The sequence below is a fragment of the Lucilia cuprina genome, chromosome 5 (genome assembly GCF_022045245.1).
Source record: "Lucilia cuprina isolate Lc7/37 chromosome 5, ASM2204524v1, whole genome shotgun sequence".
In the NCBI taxonomy this organism is placed as follows: Eukaryota; Metazoa; Arthropoda; class Insecta; order Diptera; family Calliphoridae; genus Lucilia; species Lucilia cuprina.
This window is the reverse complement of record NC_060953.1, coordinates 52,266,329-52,286,867: the sequence shown is the minus strand read 5'-3', so window position 1 is coordinate 52,286,867 and position 20,539 is coordinate 52,266,329. Positions and strand designations below refer to the sequence as shown.

At 28.3% G+C, this 20,539-nt stretch overlaps 1 protein-coding gene across 1 annotated transcript in view; it reads right to left on the bottom strand.

Annotated features, from left to right (window-relative positions):
* The window catches only part of LOC111677272 (CYFIP-related Rac1 interactor B), a 57,582-nt gene that overhangs the window by 28,517 nt on the left and 8,526 nt on the right, over positions 1–20,539 (bottom strand). The window lies entirely within an intron of this gene.

Here is a 20,539-nt window from a genome sequence, read left to right as displayed (position 1 = left end):
TTTTGACGCCTCATATAAGCGATTTTTAAAGAAAAGTTTAAAAAACGCCCTAACCTTTAACAAGGTTTTTTAATAAAAGAAATTTTATAGGTTTTTTGTAAAATGAAATAACAACAATAGTTTAGTATAATATGAATATCTAAAAGTTCTTGTAACTTTACATATTTTAAATTCTTAGAAATAATAATATAAATCCATATATGTTTGGTAATTATTGGAAATTTAGCAAAAATTCCAATAGTAAATGGAAACTAAATTTGTATAAACAACTTAATATGATTAATTAAATAATTTTATTATGTTAATAATAAAAAAATTTATGACGACATATGACATGTTTCAGTATTATACAGTTGTCCCTAATATAACGCAATAACTGTATTCGTAAGGGGTTATTAAAAATATGAAATTGTGATCGTTTTCTCAAACCTAAGGTGAACAGTTTAGACTTCAGACTAATTTACATTTCAGACATGAAATCTGTTTATAGACGATATAGATTAGTTCGCTATAAACAGATCATCATCTATAATCAAGACTATCTATACATCATATAGAATGATCTCTAGTCCAGATTATTAACTGATCTATAGTCTAGGCTATAGACTGGTCTATAGTCTAGGCCATAGACTGATCTATAGTCTAGGCTATAGACTGATCTATAGTCTAATTTACAGAGTGGTTTGTAGACCAGTTTTCTGATTGATCTATTGCATATAGGTAGATAGGACTGTAAATAAATCTATCAATAAACTGATATGTAGTACAAACTATGGACTGATATGACTATAGACTAATTTATAATTCAGTATAATCAAATCTGCACTCTGAACTGAAGACAAGACTATAGAGTGATTTATAGTCAAGACTATAGAGTGATCTATAGTCAAGACTATAGAGTGATCTATAGTCAAGACTATAGAGTGATCTATAGTCAAGACTATAGAGTGATCTATAGTCAAGACTATAGAGTGATCTATAGTCAAGACTATAGAGTGATCTATAGTCAAGACTATAGAGTGATCTATAGTCAAGACTATAGAGTGATCTATAGTCAAGACTATAGAGTGATCTATAGTCAAGACTATAGAGTGATCTAGAGTTAAGACTATAGAGTAATCTATAGTCAAGACTATAGAGTGATCTATAGTCAAGACTGTAGAGTGATCTATGGTTAAGACTATAGAGTGATCTTTAGTAAAGACTATAGAGTGATTTATGGTTAAGACTATAGAGTGATCTATAGTAAAGACTATAGACTAATCTATAATAAAGACTAAAGACTAATCTATAGTAAAGACTATAGACTAATCTATAGTCAAGACTATAGACTAATCTATAGTCAAGACTATAGACTAATATATAGCCAAGACTATAGACTACTTTATAGTCAAGACTATAGACTAATCTATATTCAAGACTATAGAGTGATCAATGTTTAAGACTTTAGAGTGATCTATAGTAAAGACTATAGAGTGATCTATGGTTAAGACTATAGAGTGTTCTATAGTAAAGATTATAGACTAATCTATAGTAAAGACTATAGACTAATCTATAGTCAAGACTATAGACTAATCTTTAATAAAGACTATAGACTAATCTATAGTCAAGACTATAGACTAATCTATAGTCAAGACTATAGACTAATCTATAGTCAAGACTATAGACTAATCTATAGTCAAGACTATAGACTAATCTATAGTCAAGACTATAGACTAATCTATAGTCAAGACTATAGACTAATCTATAGTCAAGACTATAGACTAATCTATAGTCAAGACTATAGACTAATCTATAGTCAAGACTATAGACTAATCTATAGTCAAGACTATAGACTAATCTATAGTCAAGACTATAGACTAATCTATAGTCAAGACTATAGACTAATCTATAGTCAAGACTATAGACTAATCTATAGTCAAGACTATAGACTAATCTATAGTCAAGACTATAGACTAATCTATAGTCAAGACTATAGACTAATCTATAGTCAAGACTATAGACTAATCTATAGTCAAGACTATAGACTAATCTATAGTCAAGACTATAGACTAATCTATAGTCAAGACTATAGACTAATCTATAGTCAAGACTATAGACTAATCTATAGTCAAGACTATAGACTAATCTATAGACTAATCTATTAGTCTATAGTCAAGACTATAGACTAATCTATAGTCAAGTCTATAGACTAATCTATAGTCAAGACTATAGACTAATCTATAGTCAAGACTATAGACTAATCTATAGTCAAGACTATAGACTAATCTATAGTCAAGACTATAGACTGTTTTATAGTCAAGACTATAGACTGTTTTTAGTCAAGACTATAGACTGTTCTATAGTCAAGACTATAGACTGTTCCATAGTCAAGACTATAGACTGTTCTATAGTCAAGACTATAGACTGTTCTATAGTCAAGACTATAGACTGTTCTATAGTCAAGACTATAAACTGTTCTATAGTCAAGTCTATAGACTGTTCTATAGTCAAGACTATAGACTGTTCTATAGTTTAGACTATAGATTGTTCTATAGTTCAGACTAATGACAGATCTATAGTCTACACTATAGACTGATAAATAAAGCAAATAATAATTTGCATTATTTATAGATTAACTTATAGTCCAGTCTAGAGACTGAGCTATAGTGCAGACTTTAACCCTGACTATACACTGATCTATAGCCTAGAATGATTAAGAAAAAATTGTCGTTTGCTCTACCACATAATTAAGGAGTCTACTGTAAATCCAATAAAATCTCAAATTATCTCTAAGAGAGCAAGATAATAAATGAGAGAAACATTGTTAAACAAAATTTTATAAAAGTATGAATCATTAAAACAGTGAGAAATTGTATTTCTCTAATATTGAGTAATTTAGTAAACAATTTTTTTAAGGGGCAGCAATTTAAACAGCTAAATCCAACATAAGCAAATTTATATTGTTTAATAACAATTAAAGCTTGTGTTAAATTAAAATTTTTCTGCAATGACAATAAAAAGCTTTTACTAAATACCGTTTAGACATATTTTTTGTTTGCAAATAAAAAAAATGTTTTTATATCAGATTATATTTATTTATTGATGATAAGATTTCTACAGAAATATAGGAAAATTATGTGTGTGTGTGTGTATCTTTGTATCAGGAGTATTGGTTTTAATGTGTATTTAAATACTTATACAGACATAAGTACAAAAAAATCGATTATAATGCCTGGTAGATACATTTTATTTTCATTTTCTCTTTTTTCACATAAATTTAGATTAAATTACCCAGAAAATGGGAAATACAAATTGTAATCACATGTAGTGGAAAATTGTCACGTTTGTGTTTAACACCTTTTTTTTTGAAAATTTTGGCATGAGACTGTGAAAAACGTCTGCAATTAATGACAAATCATGCATGACTTTAAAAAAAACACTCACATATGTCAAAGTAATAAAATTGTGAAATATGGTTTGTATATTTATTTATTGATTGGAAATTATTTACTACATTAATTAAACGAGTTAGCATCTAATTTATATGCATTTCTTTATGACGAAGTAAAACTTTAATGTTTAAAATTAAAAAAATAAAAATATTTATTATTTTGTGGTTAATATTAAGTTTTATTGAAAATATTTCTTATATTTCAAAGTAACCACAGATTAGACAAAATGATTATAGAATTACTTGTTTCTAAACAAATCGTTTGGTATTTTATATAAATTGGTTGGTTGCATTGTTAGAGAAAAACCCCAATATATATATAAACCACAAATAAGAACATTATTTTCATTGATTGTAAAACTCAAGAGATATTTTTTCTAGAACTTAAAAAATACAAACTGTTGCATTGCTGCTTTATATTTCAAATTATCACTTTTTATCAGTTTGAATTGCTAAAAATATTGGTCAGTATTCAGTCTTAAGTTTTGATTGCTGTATTGTCTTTACAATAGATCATTCAGGATCAACATGGACTATAGGATCATTTTCAATCTATAGTCATTAATATACATAGATCAGATCATAAATCAATCTATAGTCATTGATCAGTCCATAGTCAGGACTACAGATCATTCTATATTCAGGACTATAGATCAGTCTATAGTCAGGACTATAGAAAAGTCTATGGTCAGGACTATAGATCAGTCTATAGATAGGACTACAGATCAGTCTATAGTCAGGACTATGGATCAGTCTACAGTCGAGACTACAGATCAGTCTATAGTCGAGACTACAGATCAGTCTATAGTCAGAACTACAGATCAGTCTATAGTAAAGATTATAGATCAGTCTACATTAAGGACTATAGATTAGTCTACATTAAGGACTATAGATCTGTCTACAGTAGAGAATACAGACCAGTCTATAGTGTGTACTATACATCAGTTTACAGTCAGGACTACAGATTAGTCTATAGTCAGAACTATAGATCAGTCTATAGTCAATATAGTAGATAATTGTCTTTAGCCTGAATTCGATTCTAAATTATATATAAATTGAGTATAGATCAATCTCTAGTCTAAACTTAAAATCAGTCAGTCTAAATCTGAAGAATAGAAGATTTTATAATATGAACTGTAGATGACTATGTAGTCTGGACTATATATAGTTCTATATATTGATCTGAAACATAGATCAGTCAACTATAAATCGATCTAAGTCTGAAATATAGAGGACAATCGATATATAGATTAGTATATAGTCTGTACTATAGATAATTATATTGTTTAGAATATATCAGTCTACATCTGGAGTATAGATGAGTCTATAATCTGGTCTATAGATCACTCTGTAGTCTGCACTATAGGTCAATTTGTAGTATGCATTATACATCAGTCAAGATTAAAGATAAATCTATGGTATAGACTCTAGATGAATAGCCATTATATATCAGTCTAAGTCTGGAGTATATACGATTATATAATATAAACTATAGATCACTATATAGTCTGGATTATCTATTGTTTTACATATTGGTCTGAACCATAGATCATTCTTCATTCTGGACTATAGATCAATCTATAATGTAAACTATAGATAGATCTAAGTCTGAATTATAGAATCTATATAGTCTACAACATATCAGCCTAAGTCTGGAGTATATGTGAGTCTATAATCTGGACTATAGATCGGTATACAGTCAACACTATAGATCAATCTATAATCTACATTATACATTAGTATTTAATCAGGACTACAGATAAGTCAGTGTCATGGACTATAAATCAAAAGCCTTTGTATTCAAAAATTTACAAAATTATAAAAATACATTTAAAACAATTAAATTAAAAATTAAAATGTCTAAAATACATTTTGGAATAAAAATTCCCCCCTCAAATCATTAATATTTGATAAGAAGTTTAAATTTCTAAATCATTGTCAATTTCATATAAAATCATCTTGACCTTATACATTTTTACATTAATTCAAAAAATTTTCTATAAATTTTCATTATTTCTAATAAAATTATATTTACTGATAACAACAACAACTATAAGTATTCTTATAAAAAGTTTCAATAAAGAAAAACTTATTTTATTACAAATAAATATTATTGTATTTTATAAGTTGCTACATAAAAAAAGAAAAAAAAATACGTAAATAAATTCTAAAAGAAACTTGAGATTGAGCAGACGCTTAAAGTTGTTTTCTTAAACTTTTTCAAATGTTAAAATAAATATTATTATATTTAAAAGAAAACAAAAATTACTTTAAATTAAGAAAACCAAGAAAACATTTTAATGTGAATTTTAAGTGTTTAACCTTTTTTTCAAAATATTGAAAATTATATTCTATTATTACAAGATCTTCAATCCCACTGTTAAAAACGCATTTATGAAAAAATAAATAAATAGAAATATATATGTAAATAAATAAAATAATGTAAACAAATATAATCAGTTTTTTTTGTTATTGTTACAATTGTTTATTTATTTATTTTTTTTAATGTTTATATTATTTGTTGTATTCAGTGTCATATTAATTGTGATAAAAACAACAATAATAGCACAACTGCTCATAAAACAGACACTTTCAAAAGAATGCCCCTAGTCGTGGTTGTACCGATTTTGTTTGTTTATTTTAATTTGTTGCTTTTTTCGGGGGAATGCACAATTTCATTTGTTGATCTTTCTTTGTGTGATATAAAAAAAAGTACAAGGTGAAATTAATCTAAATACGACTACATACTATATATTAATATATATATATATTCTTTTAGTGTAAAAAATTGTTGAAGTTGGGGAGAAAAAAAATCACACGCAAAAAAAGGCTTTTGAAAAAATCTGCTTTAGAATTTTTACATATAAAAACCGAACTGTTTGTTGTCTTTGTTTTTATAAATTTAAGGTTCAAGAACGTTTCAACGTTCGAACGTTTGAACTTTTTCTATATCTTTTTGATAAATATATAGATCTATGTATACCGCAGACTATTGAATGATCTATAGTAAAGACCATAAACTGATCTACAGTTTAGACAGAAGACTGATCTATAGTCCAGACTATCAACTGATCCATCGTCAAGACTGCAGACTGATCTAAGGACCAAACTTTATGTTGATCTATAGTCCAAACTATAAACTGATCTAAAGTCCAGACTAAAGACTGATCTATTGTCTAGACTAAAGGCTGATCTATAGACCAGACTATAGACTGAATTATAGTCCATACTAAAGAGAGATCTATGCTCCAGACTATAGACTTATCTATAGTCCATACACTGATCTGTAGTCTTGACTATAGACTGATCTAGTTTAGACTGATATATAGTTCAGAGTATAGACCATTTATAGTCTAGACTATAGATAGATCTATAATCCAAACTATAGCCTGATCTATTGTCCAGACTACACACTGACCTATAGTCCAAATTATAGACAGATCTACAGTCTAGACTATAGACTGATCCATAGTCCAGAGTGATCTATGACTATATACTGATCTATAGTCTTGACTATAGACTGATCTAAAGACTGATCTACAAACTATAGATTGATCTAGTATAGAGTATAGACCATTTGTAGTCCAGACTATAGACTGATCTATAATGCAGACTATAGTCTCATCTATAATCCAGACTATAGACTGATCTATAATCCAGACTATAGACTGATCTATAGTCCAGACTACAGACTGATCTATAGTCCAGACTACAGACTGATCTATAGTCCAGACTACAGACTGATCTATAGTCTTGACTATAGACTGATCTATAGTCTTGACTATAGACTGATCTATAGTCTTGACTATAGACTGATCTATAGTCTTGACTATAGACTGATCTATAGTCTTGACTATAGACTGATCTATAGTCTTGACTGTAGACTGATCTATAGTCTTGACTATAGACTGATCAATAGTCTTGACTATAGACTGATCTATAGTCATGACTATAGACCAGACGTCGGCGCTAGTATTGTTCTGACAACGAAGATTTTCGGCAAATTACATGTACACAACACGATCGCATACGAACCTCTAAACAAGAGCATCAAAAATACAAATATTTTATTTAGTTGCTTGACAGCATTCAACAAGGCAGGTTGATGTCGCTTTGTTAAAGAAATTGCAAACACAATTTGAAAAAACAAAAAACAACTTGCAAAAGCAAGAGCATAATTTACAAAAACAACGTACACTCTAAATAATTTTCTAGAATGCAAAACAATGAAAGTAAATAAGTTAATCTTGTTTCATACTTTTTTTGTACATTTTAATTAGAAATGTTGTTTCTATTTGAAGAAATTATCATTCTTAAGTACATTGATTACACATTGTTTATAAATATTCGCATTTTACAGTAATGCAATTTAATCTTCAAAATTAAAAATAACCAAATATTTTTTTCAGTGCTATTTCAATGAAAAAATGCCAATAGTGTGTGGGTAGTGGTGATTTTTTTATCTGCCGGTATATGCTATAGACTGATCTATAGTCTTGACTATAGACTTATCAATAGTCTTGACTATAGACTGATCAATAGTCTTGACTATAGACTGATCTATAGTCTTGACTATAGACTGATCAATAGTCTTGACTATAGACTGATCTATAGTCTTGACTATAGACTGATCTATAGTCTTGACTATAGACTGATCTATAGTCTTGACTATAGACTGATCTATTGTCTTGACTATAGACTGATCTATAGTCTTGACTATAGACTGATCTATAGTCTTGACTATAGACTGATCTATAGTCTTGACTATAGACTGATCTATAGTCTTGACTATAGATCAGTCTGATCTGATCTATAGTATTGACTATAGACTGATCTATAGTCTTGACTATAGACTGATCTATAGTCTTGACTATAGACTGATCTATAGTCTTGACCATAGAGTGATCTATAGTCTTCACTATAGACTGATCTATAGTCTTGACTGAACTGGCGCTGTGTGATGAACCAAACGTAATGTTAATTATAGTCTTGACTATCGACTGATCTAAAGTCCAGACTGTTATATAGTCGAGATTATAGACAGATCTATAGTTCAGTTTAGACTCTAAAGACTCTTAGAGTTAAGACTGAATGATCTAAAGACTGATTTATAGTACAAACTATAGACTGATCCAGACTATAGACTGATCTATGATCTACATGGTCCAGACTAGACTACTGATTCACCTTTTACATGAACCAAAAAAAGTGTGTTCTAGTTTTTTTTTACTCTTTTTCACTTATTTATTAATTTGTTTGAAGAATTTCTTTACAGACAAAAAATACTTGTGCATGACATGGTATTTAACTGTCAAGTTAATTGCTTACACACGTGACAAGTTTTGTCAGATGTAAAGTAGAAAAAAGCTTCTAAAAAAAACGTAAAGAAAAACAGACATTTCGTAAAAAATATAAAGTTTAGCAGCGCTTTACAATTGAACAACAACATAATCATCACAGTCACCATCTTCATCATCATTATCATCACCAGCATATTCATGCGTTTACACATAGTAGTGGATATTTGTGCAACTCGTTTATAAATAAAAAAAACTAGAAAATTTTTGTAATGTAAAAAAAAAACACATTTACTCTAAAATTGGGTTAAGCATATTTTCTTTAAGTTTTCTGTAAAAAAATAAACATTTATTTTCGTCTTTGTCAAGAATCGAAAATAAATGAAAATGTTTTCTTAAAGAACAAAGAACAATTTGCACAAAATTCCTTTAACAATATTTAAAGATAGAAAATAATATATTGGTAGCAATTACCACATACTTTTATACATACATACGTATGTATGTATATTGTACATATGTAAGTATAAATATTCATTCACTTAAAAATACTTAATTATTTACACATTATTAATACTAAAGAAAAGATGTGAACAAAACAAAATCAGTCTTTAACGACTACGACGACAACATTATGTTGGCAACGACAGACAGACAGACACACTCTTGTACATGTCTGCACTAATTGTTAAGTGAAATTAAATGAAAGTGCTGTTAAATACTTGTAGTAGTTCTACTACTATATAAGATAAGAAAAAAATCATTGGGGCCACAACACACGACACTACAGATAACTAATGTAAAAGTAAATTAGATCAATTTTAAATGCGTTTGTCTTTATAAAAATTGGCAGAGAAAATATGTACAAAATTAAAAATAAATTTCTTAAATTTTTGTGTAAAATTGAACAATTAGTTTCGAATATATCAACAGTTTAACACATTTTATATAGAGTACAATTTAATATGGTTGTGGGATTAATTAAAAAATGGGGTTTCGGTGGGTTTTTGATATCTCTTACCTAAAGAGGTCTAGTCTATAGTCTAGTCTTAGCCCCTTATTCACAAACAACATTTTTATATTATAAAAAGTTAAGTCTAAACTTAAAGTCTCGTCTAGTCTATAGTCCAAACTATAAACTAATCTATAGACTGATCTATAGTCCACACTATAGAATGATCTATAGTCCAGACTGTAGACTGATCTATAATCCAGACTGTAGACTGATATATATTCCAGACTATAGACTGATCTATAGTCCAGACTATAGACTGATCTATAGTCCAGGCTATAGACTGATCTATAACCCAGACTTTAGACTGATCTATAGTTCAGACTATAGATTAATTTATAGTCCAGACAATAGACGGTATATATTCCAGACTATAGACTTACATCCAGACTATAGACTTATATATAGTCCAGACTATAGACTGATCTATAGTATAGACTATAGATTGATCTATAATCTAGACTAAAGGCTGATCTTAAATCCAGCCTATAGACTGATCTCTAGTCTAGGCTCTAGATTGATCTCTTCATAAATGACCCTCTTCGTGAAACTATTTTGGAGCTACTCGACCGCGTACAAGGGAGGTCGAAGGTACTTATCGGTGACAGTAGGGTATCCAACTCAATTGATTCAATCAAGCACCGTCGCAATGTGAGGTGTATTTCACTGTTCTATGGATACTATAATGGAATGTGTTCCTCTGAAATTACGAGAACTCGTTTCAGATACCCGTATATTTTTAGGTAGCACACGACTGTCTTCAAGAACACACCCATTTGTGGTCGATTGGGTAGTGGATCGCACAACACATTACAGGGAAAATTCATTCTTCAGCCGCACTGTTCGTATGCGGAACAAACTTTATGCAGAAGTATTCCCCGCCACTTTCGATGTCCACAAACACTACTCTCTCTATCCTCCCTTCTAGAACCTATTATAATTGTTCCATTACAATACACTGTATGCGTAGGGGTCATCCCCTAAGTGCTGTTCCGAGAAAAAAAAAGGTATGTGTCGAATTCTTATCTCTTTTGTCATTCGTACACCCTGTAGAAATATTTATAATGATATTACGTCTCAGGACTAAAAGGCTTAACTATCATCCGTCATATTTAGGAACGAAACTTTCCTTCCCACCTTTTCGGTTCTTAATTTCTTATGGATTTCTTTTACCATGCTGTCTAAACTAAATTTTGAGGGCTCAACTGCCGTCCATTAAATCTGGGACAATACATCATTACATGTTCGGGGTCTGCCACAGTATTTGGGCAATGTGGACATGTAGGGAATTCATCCAGCTCAAACCTATGGAGATAGCTCTTAAAACCTTGTGTACGGATGTTGTTAACTTCTCCGTGTTTTTTTTTTTTTGGATTTATACACTCCTTTGTTTTCGGTATAAGTCTGAATGTCCATTTTTAAATAATCTGCGCTTGAGCAACATTTGCGCCTTTTCTTTTCCGAACCTACAGACGTTTGGCTTCGCCAGATAGAATATTGGAATTATTCCAACACATATCCCGTATCATCTGTCCGAAAAGAACACGTAAAGCACTTAACCTTGTAAACAGAAAATATTTTTCTTGATTTCAACAAGCTGACAACTATTTTCCTCTTAGATTGCCTTGGACCTCCTAGGTTAGGCATCATACATCCAATTGGGATCCTAATTTTTTGACGCTTTTCCAATGATATATTCCCAGTGAGATTTGTAGTTTAGCCTTACGTTAATTAATATCTCAAGGTACTTGATGTGCGATTGTGACTTTAAATCGTGTCTATTAACCATAATATATTTTTTTCACTTTTCCGTTGGTTAAGGATGAGGACCACTTTCGTATTGTGTTCAGCTAGTTGAAATGCAGTATCCATAATCCAACGATCTGGGTGTCTTTGTCGATATATCTAGCTGTGACTCTGCGTCTATTGGAATCCTCTGAAACCTCTAACATAATAAGAACATTATTATACATTATGTTCCATAGTCGTTGTCTAGTCTATAATATAGTATTCAAAATGCAAAATGATCGGCGGCGGCTAAATTGTCGGCACAATTTAAACTTTTTTTTCAGAAATTGAGCTTATAAGCGTTTATTATATTTAAAAATCTCTGTATAATAGTCTATTATATAGAAACTTGACTCTATACAAGTTTTTTCTACAGAAAAATGAACATTTATAGTTGTTTTAACAATTTTAATATTACCACAATATTGTGTGGCAACACTTTTCAATAATAATTAAAATAGTGGCAATTCCGTTCAAATTGGAGAATTTATTTTCCGAAATACATGTGTGATTCCAATCTATATCAGCGGCTACGTTTAAGCCGGCTTAGCTTTTGAGCCGAAAGAAGACGGCGGTGGCGCGGCCGGTGGTCAGCCGCCGCCGATTTGAGCCGTTTCGGCTTGTATCTCTGTAGTCTAGTCTATAGTATAGTTCCAGTTTCAACTCGAGTTATTGTCTTTTTTCCTCATTTTTATATTTTGTATGAAAAATTTTCGGTAGATCCGCGCGATCCACTTCTGGTCTAGAATCTATAGACAAGACTAGTGACTAATCTGTTGATTATTCTGAAAAATCTATTGTTTATTTTATTGACAGCCTGACCTTGGTCTAGTATATGACCTAAAGTTACATTCTGTCTCATAATAGTCAATGAAATTCAGAATAAAATGAAAGGAAAATATCGATAAATATTAGCCTTATTTAGTGGTAATAATTTGACATTGACATTATTTTAAAGAATATATAAGAAAATGTCTTTTTTAGGGTTTTTTTCTATTAAGGGTCTACAGTTTAATTTTGCCGACTTTAAACTTTCAAATTGTTTTCATTTAATAATATTGATTAATATCCGTTAATATGACAAATATAATAGATTATTATCATTGTAAAATAATTACAAATTAACCATAAATGTCTTATTTATTTATTATTTTGAAATGTTTTAATTTTTTTTTGAAATGGTATTTAAGCGCAATATTAAATCATAAAAATACGAAAACTAATAAAACTTAAAATGTAAAATAAGACATTAGCAAATGCTATTTATGTATAAAAATATATTTTTTTAAATTAATTGCTAAACTAACGGAAATAATTAAATTAATATGTTTATTATTTTTATTAAAGGTATTAACTGTTAGTAGCCTTTAGCAGACATTACAATGTAATATTGTAATATTAAGTAATTTACACAAAATATTTACAACAACAAGTAAATTAAAATTAAAACTATTTTAAATAAATAACACAAAAAAGGGTTATAAATAACATAAAATGGAAAAATGGAAACAAATCAGCATATGTAAGTATTTTTTTAAATATTTGATGACACATATGGTTTGCAGAGGGTTTGGTATTTTTCTTTTTTTGGTCATACACAAAAAATAAACAACATATTATTCAATTAGTATTTTTAAAAATAAATATTGCACATATTTATGATGTACATACATAGTTCATACATACATCCCTATATTTATAATATTTATTCTAACGTCTGTCTAACTGTGTCTAGCTTGTCTACTGTTGTGGTGTATGGTGGGTTAAGCCAATGACCATTATTTTTTTATGTCGGTTTTACCATCCACAGACTATGTTAAATAATTTTTAACACTTCTTTTTCTATTTTCATATTTAATATTCGCTATATGTTCATGACAGATAGACAGACACGATTTGTAAAGTTTAATAACCGGAAGTTTAACAAATACATACAAATTGAAAATAAACAAAAAAATACAAATATTCGCACTATATCCCAGCAAAAACAAAAGAACTTCCAAAGAAGCTAAAAAGTAGTAGAATTTACGACATGGAAGAACTCAAAAAGACCTGAAGAACAGATGATTTTAACACAAGCTTGTCTTAGAAGGAATGTTTATTTAACTTGATTCCAAATTCACTACATCTGAAATTACTCTCAGGAAGTAATTATTATGTTCTTTTTTGGAAGTTATAAGGAATTGAAATCGTAGTATTATAGAATACAACTAATTTGACACAAATAATATCAACATAAATAAACCCAGCAGAAAAAAGAACATTCAAAGAAGCGAAAAAGAAGTAAACTCTGCAAAAAAAGAACTTCCAAAGAAGCAAAAAAGAAGTAGAATTTACTACATGGAAAAACTGAAAAAGACCTGAAGAAGTGATGATTTTAACACAGGCTTGTTATAGAAGGGATATCCTTTTTATTTATTTTCAAATTCACGACATATAAAGTCATTCTCAGGAAGTAATTTTTATGTTCTTTTTTTGGAGGTTATTAGAAATTGACTCATTTATTTATTAACTCCAAAATAAAATTGGTTTAATTAAAGAATTTTTATACTAAAAAATAAACCTTAAATTTAAAAACAAAATTATTCTTTTCGCATCTTTGGAAGTCAATTAATATCACTTCCACGAAAGGTAAAAAAATCACTTAGTGCTACTTTTGAAGTGGTGATAAATGTTCTTCTTTTGGAAGTACTTCTTTTTATTTTTGCTGGGAATTTACTCTATGGAAGTACTGGAAAAGACCTGAAGAAATAATGATTTTAAAACAGGATTTTAATAGAAGGGATGTCCTTTTTATTATATTTCAAATTAACTACATCTGAATTCATTCTCCAGATATAATTTTAATGTTCTTTCTTTTTGGAAGTTATTAGGAAGCTAAATAGTAGTATTATGGAACAAAAATTCACTTAGCGCTACATTTGAAGTGGTGATAAATGTTATTCTTTTGTAAGTACAGCGTTTTTTTTTTTTTGCTGGGAATAAATCATATTCAAAAAATGTCAGTTTCACTTCTTTAAAAGTCACTAAACATCACTTCCACAAATGGTAAACAAATTCACCTAGTGCTACTTTTGAAGTGGTGATAAATGTTATTCTTTTGGAAGTACTTCATTTTATTTTTGCTGGGTATTGGTAGCTTTTTCCTACAACCAAAATAATAAAATTTAAATTGAAAAAAATATTAATTTTTAATAAGTAGACCAAGCAAATGCACAAAATTTTATAATTTTTTTATTCAAATTTCAATTATAGCATTTTGTTGGCAAAAAAAAATAAAGCGAAGAAAATTACTCAATTTAAAATGTATTTTTTTGTTGACCTTACTGGTCATTTTAGTCTGTTTAAATAAAAAAATTTTAAATTTTTGTTTTATGTTTTATGTTCAAGACGACAAATTATTTAATTAATCCATTAGTAAAACATTTATTTAATATTTTTGCTGATGCCCTATAATAAGAGTTATTATTGAAATATTTTTTTTTTTTTGCCAGAAAGAAGGAAACAAAATTAATGAGTTTTTAATGGGCTGGTAGACTGTGATTTTATCATTAATATTTATTTTGTACGAGCTATTCCGAGTTTACTTTGCTACCCTAGAAACAGTATAAATAAAAAAAACCTTATGTACTGGATCTAGTGAACCCACGAAGGGGAAAAGGAAACTTACCCTCCATCCCCAAAATAAAAAATTATTGATACCAAATAAAAAAATGAGGAAAAAAAATAAAATAAGTAAAAAAAAAACAAGTAAAAATTATAGTCGGGTAAGACCGATCATACAATACCCTACAACTGTTACAAAACTAAAATGTAATTTAGTTTTTATAATAAAGCATTTAAGTTTAATTGCAGCTTGTCTCAAATTTACAGATTTATTAAGGACATTTAAGTCAAATTTTAAAGGGGGCTTTTATATAGGTGCTAGGGTCAAATAAGGTCCTATAATTATAGAGTTCATGAGGTTCAGCAAGGGCTAGTATAGAACTTGGTTTTGCAGCTTTTTGTCAAGATACGAGCATATTAAACATAAAAAAGCCCTAGTCGGCGGGTTCAGTTATACCATAGTACCATAGAAGATCATGTGACAAATTTCATAGAATTATATTCAAAATTGCGATGTGTAGTTTGATTACAAGTCTTACAAGTCCTATTCGGGGGTTAAATTGTATGAGTACAAGGTGAAATAATGGGCTAATCTTAACAATTTTCAACAGGATTCGTCACTGGGACAATAGAAGATCTTGTACCAAATTTCATTTTAGAAATTGCGATCTCTAGATTGATTACATGGTTTATATGGAAGGACGGGCAGACAGACGGATGGACATAGCTAAATCGACTCAGAAAATGATTCTGAGCCAATTAGTATAATTTAACGTGGGTATATGACCAATATAATTTTGCGTTACAGACATCAGCACAAACCCAATATACCCTCCCCACTAAAGAGGTGTAGGGTTTAAAAATATCCCACCCACAACCGCTTGAGCTGGATCCACACCTGTTATAGTAGAACCTGTTATAGAATTTATAAAGTTGAAACATGTTCTCGAAATGATTATGAACCTTCCTTTTTTTAAGAATTCTCAAGAAACCGTAAGTAAAAAAAAACAAACAAATTTAACAACCTCCCCTCTCCCAAACGCTTGAGCTGGAAGTGAAAAGAAGTGCTACCCGTACCTTTAGTCTACCGAAACTATAAACTGATGATGTCAAATGTATCCTCGTCGAACCAAAGAACCATATAAACTGGTACTACGGGTGGCCAATTGCCACAGAACTATATTTTGAATGTTCAGTTGATTAAGTTTCATTCGGGATCCACGTAGTGGCTTTAGTTTAAACCCAAATTCGAGGGATAAGTTCGGTGCTGTTTGCCGAATGACACCAAATACCCCATAGAGGAGTGACAGAGGAGAGACTAATCATTGGAAATGAGTTGCTGTTAAATGTATATTATACTGGATGAATGTATTGGATCTCTTCTATCTGTCGTATTTTGTTCTCTTATGAGTGTGTCGGATGAAAAAGAAGTATGCAGGGTTGAATGGTGATGGATAAAAAGTGTCTTATACAAGTGATACCAGTAAATTTTCCTTCCTTATCCTTGGTTCATACCAGATTTACCACAGTGTATTCTCTGTGAGTAAGAATAACATATTCGGCTTATTTGATGTATTCGTTTGGTCTACATCTCTAGGTACTGCTGTCGACTCAACATAGGTCATCCCATATGCGTTTTTGTATACGAAAATGGTGTTTTTGTATCTCGAAATTTAAGCAACGGTGTACTAAGGGTAAGAGATTACACTGCTCATGTACTGCACCGGAAATACCAATGTAAAAGATACACAAAAGGGAGGTAGTGAGCCGTCTCAAAAGCTTACACAATGATTGAAAAAGACCACCGTTAAATAAGGCCAACACGATTGGTATTCACTTCGAATTCTGACCCAATGGGAACCAACTACCTTTAATAAGCTTCAATTTCCACTATCAACTTTTAATCAATCGATCAAATCTGCTATTTCTACCTTATTCTCTCTGAGTCCTTGAACGAGTATTATTAGGTCTTAGTTTAACTAGTTACTCAAAATTAGATCCGTTTATTGCACAAATTTTGCTTAAACTAAATGTTATTACTTTTTTTAACTACTAAACCTTTTACACGAAATTTTCACAAAAAGATATATATCATTCCTTTCTAAATCATTTGAAAACAATAGACAAAATTCTTAGAATTAAAATTTCTCAGATTCTATTGTATATTGCTTTTAGTTTGTGTGTTTTTTTCACGAAGCATTAGAAAGACTTTTCAAGAATTTCCATATAAATGAAATTTTTTTATAAAGAAATACAAATAAAAAAATGTAAATGCCAAAATTTTCATATTTAGTATAGTACATGAAATAATTAAAGGTGCACACAGATACAGAACAATAAGATTAAACTTTTAAATTTTGGAAAATTTTCCTTTTAATAGAAAAGTTATTAAAATGTATTTTTTTCAATTTATCTTTTTATAGAAAATTGAGCTTTTCATAGAAAACTTTTTATAAATCATTTTTAAAGACAATTTAAAAAATACTTTTTTATAGATTTTTTTAATTCTCTACTATGTATAGAATATTTTAAATTTCCTTTTTTATAAAATATTTTTTTAAATTCAATTTTTATAGAAATTTTTTTTAAAAATTATCTTTTTATAAAATATATTTTTTTAAAAATTGTCTTTTAAAAAATATATTTTATAGAATATTTTTTTAATTTCTCTTTTTACAACATATTTTTTAAATTTCCTTTTTATAGAAAATTGTTTAAAATTCTCTTTTTATAGAAATATTTTTAAAATTTTCTCTTTTTTATTTTAACATTTTTTTTATTTCCCTTTTTATAGAAAATTTGTTTAATATTCTCTTTTTATAGATTTTTTTAAAATTCTCTCTTTAATATAAATTTCTTTAAAAATTCTCTTTTTTATAAAAATATTTTAAAAAGTTCTCTCTTTTTATTGAATATTTTAAATATTTAAAAAATATTAATAGAAAATTTATAAAAAAAAAATCTTTTTATTAAAATTTATTAAAAAAATTATTTCTGTTTTTATAGAAATTTTTTAAAAAATTGTCTTCTTTCTGGAACCTTTTTTTAAAAAAATTGTCGTCTTTATAGAAAATTTTTGAAAAATTGTCTTCTTTATAAAAAAAATGTAAAGACAATTTTTAAAAAAATTCTATTTTAATAGAAAATTTTGGAGAAATTGTCTTCTTTAAAGAAAATTTTAGAAAAAAATCTTTTCTTTTTACAACATTTTTGAAATAATTGTTTTCTTAATAAAAAAATGTAAGAAATGTCGCTTTCTTATAGAAAATTTATAGACAATTTTTGCAAAAATTCTCTTCTTCAAAGAATATTTTTCAAAAATTTTTTTTAATTCTCTTTTAATTGAAAAAAGTATCTTTTAATAGAAAATTTAAAAAAATTATTCTTCATAGAAGGTTTTGGAAAAAATTGTCTTCGTTATAGAAAATGCCTCTTTATTATAGAAAATTTATTACAAAATTCTAGTTTTAGAAAATTTAAAAAAATGTTCTTCTTTATAGAACGTTTTGGAAAATTTATAGAAAATTTATTAAAAAAAATTCTAATTTTAAAGAAATTTTTGAAAAAATAATTTTTTTTTAATTTACAAAAATAATATTAGCTGATTTTTTTAAAAATTCTCTTTTTTATAGAAAAATTAAAAATAATGCAAATTTAAAAAGTTCTCTTTTTGATAAGGTTTTTTTTTAATTCTTTTTTAAAAATTTGCATTATTTTAAAAATTTTTAATTTTAAAAGTTTTCTTGAAAAAAATCTCTTTTTAAGATTTTTTTAAATTCTCTTTTCATAGAAAAATATCCTTTAAAATTTTTCTTTTTAAATAAGTTTTTCGAAAAAGTCTCCTTTGAGTTTCCTTTTGGTAAATTATTGCCTATTCAAGTGTATTTTTAATTATTACCTTTAGTTTTCTAAAAATAAATAAAAAATAAACATTCAAGTGCTATCGACAGTAACAAAAAAACAAAAAAGATATAATAATAGAAAAAGTAAACAAATTCATACAACAAACATGACCTCGGATAACCCTCGAAAGACAACCCCAAATAACAATTGCAAACAAATCCAAATAAAAATTCCAAAAATAACGAAAAAAAATTAAAACCTAAAAAAAATTCCAACAAAAAAGAATCAATGTTTAAGACAAAATATAAAAGTAAAAAAAGGGCGCCACACAAAACTACCTCAAAATAAATCGTTTTAGACATTTGTTAGAGGGTTAAAGAATATGGTTTCATACAACATTTTAAGTTGGTTTGGTTTTACAACACAAAAATATTTATATTTTTCTTTATATTTGTCGTCCGTCCTTTTTATATTTTCCTTGAGTAATGGGCATTAAATGAAATGTTGCAAGTTTGTTAAAGAAGTTATTGGTTAAATTTATATTTTATTCATTTCGTTTTGATTATAAGAATTTTCCTTTTTTATATTTAACAAATATTATTATATAAATATTTATGATTGTTTATTACAAGTATCATATTTATTTTTGGCTGCCACATGCCACCACATCAACATCAATCCGCCGACAACCAACCAACCAACTTTAGTGAGTTGAGTAAATGAACCAGAAAATGACTTCACACTGGTTTTTGTTTTTGACCTAAAAAACCATATAATCGTATATATAACAACGAAATAAAAAATGAAAACCTTCAGTAGCAATAAGAACAAACAATATGCTTGGTTGGTTAGTTTGGTGGTTAAACAATTTATAGTTGTACAACAAAAAATTTAAAAATAATAAAAACCCTTTAACAAAAATATGACGCACCCTAAAGTAAGTTGTTGATAGAAATAGTGTTGTGATACAGTCAGAGAAAAACATCTTAAGTAATAATTTACATATAGAAAAATCTAAGTAATTTCAATTTTAGGAATTGGTCCAAAGTTTTGGAAGCATATGCGACCACGCATTAGGGTTAATGATTGTACTAAGTAATTTATCACATGATCAATTACAATTACTTGTAATTGTAATGTAGTTTTTTTTTAATTACAATTACCTGTAATGTGTAATTGACCAGTAACCAATTACTTGTAATTGTAAGTTTGCTCATTTTTCACCTTTAATATTCAAATGGATGTTGAAGTTCTTAGTACAAAATTTGAAGATTCTAGCTTCAATAGTTACCTAGATAAATGCATTTTTTTATTTTAAATGGGAGGTACCTCGGCCCTGGCCCACTCATTTATTACCCAAATGTTCACATAAATGTCAAAGTAGTTTTTGTAAAATTGAGGATTCTTTCTATAATAGTTTCCTCAGATAAACGAATTTTAATGCTTAAATCATATGAGAATTCCATGCCCCAACTTATAGTCCGACCATTTTATGTCCTAAACATTAAAGATACATACTAAAGTAGCTCCGAATAAATTTGAGGAATCTTACTGTTGGAT